Raw genomic sequence first — 6,980 nt, 5'->3', positions numbered from 1 at the left:
TAGCTGCCATATAGAATTCCGCAGCCTTTCTTCTCGGCTGCAACCCTAATTTTATCCAAGGCCGTAAACACGCCCCGAGCGGACTTAGCTGTCTGGGTGGGTATGGTATGGTTTTAAGGCTAAAGCAATTCGTTTTATACTCCCCTTTCAACTATATTCCGCAACCGCTGGGCGAACAAAAATTTGACATACATCTCAACGGATTTCATAGATAAAGAGCCACACGTTTCTCAGTTTACCTTTTATGTGTTTTGTTGTCTTTTAAATCCAAGTTTTACACTTAAATCATATTCCAAATATGAAATCAAAGATCACCTAGGCGGAAATCTTTCATGTGAAGAGTATGAAGTTCCTCCTTTTGCTATCTACCCCTATTTCCTCTCGGTCGCAACCCTATCTAGTCCATGTAGTCCTATTTAGTACCTGTAGTCATATCTAGTACCTCTATCCAGTACCTGTAGCCCTATCTAGTATCCGTTAGCTCTATCTAGTACCTGCTACCTCTATCTAGTACCGGTAGGCCTATTTAGTACCTGTAGTCCTATTTAGTACCTGTAGTCCTATTTAGTACCTGTAGCCCTATTTAGTAGCTGTAGTCCTATTTGGTAGCTGTAGTCATATTTAGTACCTGTAGTCATATCTAGTACCTCTATCCAATACCCGTAGCCCTATCTAGTATTTGTAGCCCTATCTAGTACCTGCTAGCTCTATCTAGTAACTGTAGTCCTATTTAGTACCTGTAGCCCTATTTAGTACCTGTAGTCATATCTAGTACCTCTATCTAATACCTGTAGCCCTATCTAGTATCTGTTAGCCCTATCTAGTACCTATAGTCCTATTTAGTACCTGTAGTCATATCTAGTACCTCTATCCAACACCTGCAGTCCTATTTAGTACCTGTAGTCCTATTTAATACATGTAGTCATATCTAGTACCTCTATCCAATACCTGTAGCCCTATCTAGTACCTGTAGCTCTATCTAGCACCAGTAGTCCTATTTAGTACCTGTAGTCATATTTAGTCCCTATAGCCCTTTCTAGTACCCGCTAGCTCTATCTAGTACCTGTAGCCGAATCTAATACCTGCAGCCCTATCTAGTATCTGCTAGCCCTATCTAATACCTGCTAGCTCTATCCGGCACCAGTAGTCCTATTTAGTACCTGTAGTCATATTTAGTCCCTATAGCCCTTTCTAGTACCCGCTAGCTCTATCTAGTACCTGTAGCCGAATCTAATACCTGTAGCTCTATCCATTACCTGTAGCCCTATCTAGTACCTGTAGCCATATTCAAAACCTGTCGAAAATAGTTACTGATAGGGACAAAATATCCATATACGGGTGGATAACATCCCAGTCCACCCTTTGTCTACCTCAAGGTGTCTACCACTCTGGGTGAACTTGAGTACTTTATGTGAGGACTTCAAATCAATATATCCGGTAACAAAAGAGACGCTTTGATTTCCCCGATGGCAGGGATGATATATCACCTCAGTCGTTCTGGATGGCACTTTTATAATCAACAAATGTTTGCGGCAAAGACATAAACCCTCCAAGCAGCCAAATGACGGATGATAAAAGAGTACTTTGTACATGTAATACCGCAAATGTACATATAGTATCGCATGTAGTATGCTTGTACGCGTAGTATCGCAAAGACAGCCTTGCGGTTGAAAATGTCAGACAAACGCGCAAAAGAGAAGACTCACAAGAATATCTTGATTTTTCAAAGACGTCTTGAAACGAGTCTTGATTCACAACAGGGTGTGTACTTGCCATGTACATAATGTGAAATGCCTTATTAAAAGCGTGGATAGAACTTACAGCGGCTTAGTACTGGGTTTATATGCTAGTACGTACAGGGAATTCGAAGCTTAACGACAAGACTTATGGCGTTAAAATTTCATGAAGGTTGGCAGAAAGGACAGCAATGATGACCCCATGATACACATCGGTACGGGTTGGGTCAGGCATGAAATTCTTCTCAGGTTTAATTGACAGTTTGCGGCAATGGTATAAAAGCTGTCGACTGCTTGACTGATCGTGTTTTGTAACGGTACAAGCTAGTCAAATTTCTGAGAGAAAAATAGTATAAAGAAGAGAACAGACGTTTCTTACCGTCTAGTTCGTATGGAACAGGCCGTTCGCTGTGGCTGGGGTACTCCCCAAGTCGACGCCGGTGATGGGGCTCGTCCATCCTGCCTTCCTTCCGGTCCATCGCACCGAAGCTCCGTCAAGAACTCTTCGGGGAGGCAGCCGACCGTTCCCGAGACATTCCTGACACCTTCCCGCTGCTTGTCTTCGGGAATCCCCTCAGTAGTAGGTTGATTTTTACGGTCTTTAGCGGTAATGTAAGGCTACAGCTGTAAGAAAGGATGGGAGATCGTAAGCATGGCTGGATAGCCCGCCCTCAGACTGAGGTCTTGTGGGAAACGGTATCCCAATGAACACGCTATATACACAAGACGTCGCCGAGCCTTTGCGACTTAAGCTGTGAAAATCACTCTACCGACATCGATCAACCAACGCCTTTTATGGTGTGAATTACCATATATGGGGACCATTCATTTTACGTCACTGGCGTGGAGGTGGATACAAGTATGGGACTATCATAACAAACATATTTTGCATCACTACAAACGTACGTAAATGAAGTATCCCCTTATGAACGACTAGAATTTAAAAACCCTCAGTTTTGTTTATTTATGAATATTTGCACATATCATTTTGCTTAGTCCAAAATCTCTATCCCCCCGATAAGTCAATATTAGAACTGTCCCTATTTTCATTCTTCTTCATTGAACTCCTAGTGGTATACGACATTTTCGTTGTTGATATGAAGAATATTATTGGATGATAATCCAATTTACAAGCGCGTTAATGTATATTCTATGGAGACACGCGTGCCGTGATTTGATTTCAAAGCGAAAATCCTCGACGTTAATTTATGACGCGTCTTATAAACGCATAAGCTCCAATTCAAATACGGCCAGCCCCCTAGATAAGTGGTCCCGAGGGTTTGTGCACGCGAAAGCTATTAGCTGTAATAATCGTAAGTACATACTAGGTGCATTACTGCAGGTGATAACACGCTACAGATTGTATTACCGAACAAAGGCCATCATTGGTTAGAGTAAATATGGGTCGTACCAAGTAGGGCGTTGAGGGAGGGGTGATAATACGAACTAAATGTATATGGACGAAGTGTCTAGTATACGTAGAAACGTTGAAAAAAATAAACTGGATTTTGGTCAATAACATGCATAATTGTCTGTTACCTTCTTGTCTAGTCTTATTAGATTATTATTTTTTATTGACAGCAGCAAATATTTCCTATTAGGTCAATGATTATGCTTATGAATCGTTGCCTGAAAGTCTCTACGGGTTCTGTGTATATTTGATTGTATAAAATTGTTACTGTTTCGTGTTTGCATGTTCAACAGTTTTTTTTGTAGCTTTGAATATGTTTATATATCGTTTCGTATTATATTGGTTTGTTTTATATATTTATTTCATTGTAGTGTATGTGCCTTATGCGTGTGTATATTTCTATAAAAACTGATAAAAATAACGATTGAAAATAATAAAACTAGTTGATTCGAGTATCAAATAATGGTCAGTTAGGTCACATAAAAAACATTCACCAAACCCTCCAAATTTTGCTGTAGATCCCTTTTCTAGGTTCACGAATCACAAAAACGGTACAATTAATTAATCAAACCAGTTTAATTAACATCTCAGTAAGCTAGCTGCATCAGTGAAGTTAGACATCCAAGTAGAACAGCACGAAATAAGAATTAAATCAAGCAACTGAATGATTCTCAAAGCTAGTGCAATCCAGGTTTCCAGCAAAATGTCCTTTCTCCAGTCAATGTTTTCTTAGACTGGTTTTACATAGAATTACGCGTTTTTGAGTCTTAGACTTAGAGACGACTCGGGACTGTGCAAAGAGAACCCTAGGCCACTCAAGTAGCGTTTTCTAGTAGGGAAACTCCACTTAAAGGCACCCAGAGCATTTTATGAGACTTGAAACCTGGAAATATTCTATCTTGTTGTAATCTGTAATCTTTATGAAATTGACATTTAATGCCACTGTTTACCACATTTGCGTGCGGATTTCTTATCAAAAGTGCTCAAAAGCGGCACAAAAATAAGCTACCAGGTGATATTTTAGTTTCACGTGCGTAGTGTAGATAGACCGATATCATAGCCCCGCCCACCTCCGTCAAAACGTAGAAATATAGAATTAAAACATAAAGATGCAAATATTTGACGGACATGCAGTCACTCTCTCATTGGTCGAACCGCTAATTGTAATGGACAGTCAGGATCAGTCTATCAGGGCTTGGATTTTCTATCAGTTCTCACCACATAACGACATTGTATCTTTGCTCCTTTAATGTCGATATGTAATGGTATAGTGTTATTGAAACTTACTATGCGTAGGAATGACTAGAAATTGGAGTATTTCATTCATGTTTCAAGCCTCATTAAATGCTCTGGATGCCTTTAAGCAGCTCAAAGCTCCTCACACAGCCTAAAATCTTCTCCGAAAACATGTGTGTCAATCGGGCCTTATAGTTACTTCAAAAAGTGGGTCACTACAAAAGAGTAATATCGCCTTTATAACAATGTAATTCATCATTAAGTCACGACTACAGCGTTCAGACCCAATAAACCCGTGTTTTTCTTCCTGAAACGTTCGATCAATATTCAATTACTCCACATAATTGAATTCCGGCTGAAGTCTTTTGTTGGCCGCTAAAACACGTCATGTTAAAAATGTCGGGTAGATGACAATATATAGGTTATAGCGTGGGTGGAAATGTGTATTGATGTAGATAATATGATATTAGATGTAAGGGTAAGCTTATTCCTTGCATCTTAGAGATATCAAAGCAAACTTACGAGAAATAAAAAAGACAAAACGTTTGCAGTGGGTGTATAGTGTTTGTAAGTTTAAATTTACCTTTTATTGTGGTTGTAATATTCTTCTCTCATTTATACGTTAGTTTTGACTATTTGACCATTGGAAATGGGGCAACACAGAAAGTCTGACAACCAATTTCTCTAATTTTCTCGTTGTCTGTTTTTTCTTAGTGTTTCACTTAGTGCCATGTATGTCCATTCCGTCTGATATTATCCTCTCATCTTTTCTGCTGCCTACCTCTCTTTCTTTCTCATGAAATAATAAAACATTTTGTTGCAGAATTAGAGGAATATAGTTTCTAACCTGAAAGCTCTTAATTGATAAAGCCACGTATAATGTAAATGCAGGAATGTTTGCGGGGATCTAAATTCGCGTTAGGGAGAAAATGGAGTGTTCGTGGTGGTCTTAAGTTCGTGGTAAAATATAACCACCTCGAAAACCGCGAACATAAAACCACCGCGAAATATTCTGTATTTACAGTACATGGTTCACTTCTTAGTTAACCTTTAGATAACTCAACCTATGACTTCATTACACTTCCAAGCTAAAGTCGTTTCTTTTTAGATCAATTTCATTGTGCTCTACTTAGTAATAGATGATAGGCAAAAATAATTGAGTTGATTCGATGTGTTTGAACTATTCAGTCATGTTGAAAGCGTCGGCAAGATGATAGTGTATATGTCAGGGCGTGGGAGGGGACACCTACGATGATATAGAGAATTTAATAATAACTGAAAGGGTGAGTTTGTTTTTCATCAGAGGCATCAAAACAGATGGACAAATTATGTCCATTGAGAACTAGATTCCTTGAACACAAACGCCCCAGCTCGTATTCGTCTGAAGTCTCTCAACACATCCACATTGAATCTCCGGGCCATACCGTTTCACTGGACAAAGTCAGAATACTGGACACTGAGCAGGACTACTTTATGAGAGGTATAAAGGAGGCCATCTACATCAGGGCACTCCAGCCATCACTCAACAGAGGCAGTGGGCGTTATAAACTTCCTGGCACGTTTGACCAATTGCTGACGTCACGTATACGTAAAGACACGTGTCAATAAAGTCACGCGTCTGTAACTCTCGCGAGTTTACGTTCGGCAGTGATTGGTCATTATTGATCCTGAAGAAGGCGACAGTGGTCGTCGAAAATTCGATCCGTGAATACCTTAGTGTTGGAAGAAAGTTTAGCATTGTATTATGACTAATTATGTGTTTGCACTTTGATATGTAGGGAAATATGCTTGTAAAATTAGGTTTAAGATGCAATATTTTGTAGCAAAAACAGAAGGAACCATTGTGCATTGTTAACCTCTGTGATAGTCACCCACCGTTGCAGAATTCGAGGTCTTTGACTTTATTAATCTTGTCAGCTATAGATGCTTCTTTCTAGTGGATTTTAGTTCGTTATACATACATGATACCCGCAGGCAAAATACATGTGCACACGTACTAAAATTGTTACGTGTACTACAATCTTTACTTGTGGGTTGCTTCATTTCAGCATCTCAAAACTAGAACTTTTTATTTCGTTATTTGATTTTCCTTACAATTTCTTTTAATTCCCATATCGCAATGGATGAAAAAATGTGTTTTTTTCATTTCGCCATTCAATAGAAAAACTAAAGTTAAGTATTTGTGCTACATATACTTCAGGTTTGCTATGTTAGTTTAGCGATTACGGGGTCTTTTTATAAATATGAATTGGCATTGAATTTTTCTTTTATTTGAATTGAATGTGTGATAGTTGTGTGCCGATTTGTTAAAAATAGAGAGAACACTAGCGACCCCAAAAACACCCCTCCCATGAAACGTTATGGCTACCAAGCGACGTCACAAAATCAAGATGGCGGCCACCACACATGCCAACGGATCCGACAAAGGTTTTGCTACGCAAAATTGTAATTATTCAGTCCCATCCCGTTACATCCAACAATGGAATGACCCTTCTCAGTCAAAAGGTTTTATCAACTTGCAATTGAAATGTACTAAAAGCGACACGAAGCGATGCATGTCAGTACTGCATAAATCACTCGTACTAAACCCTACTACA

This window comes from Branchiostoma lanceolatum, chromosome 16 (genome assembly GCF_035083965.1).
Source record: "Branchiostoma lanceolatum isolate klBraLanc5 chromosome 16, klBraLanc5.hap2, whole genome shotgun sequence".
NCBI classification, from domain to species: Eukaryota; Metazoa; Chordata; class Leptocardii; order Amphioxiformes; family Branchiostomatidae; genus Branchiostoma; species Branchiostoma lanceolatum.
Note: the sequence above shows the minus strand (reverse complement) of the source record.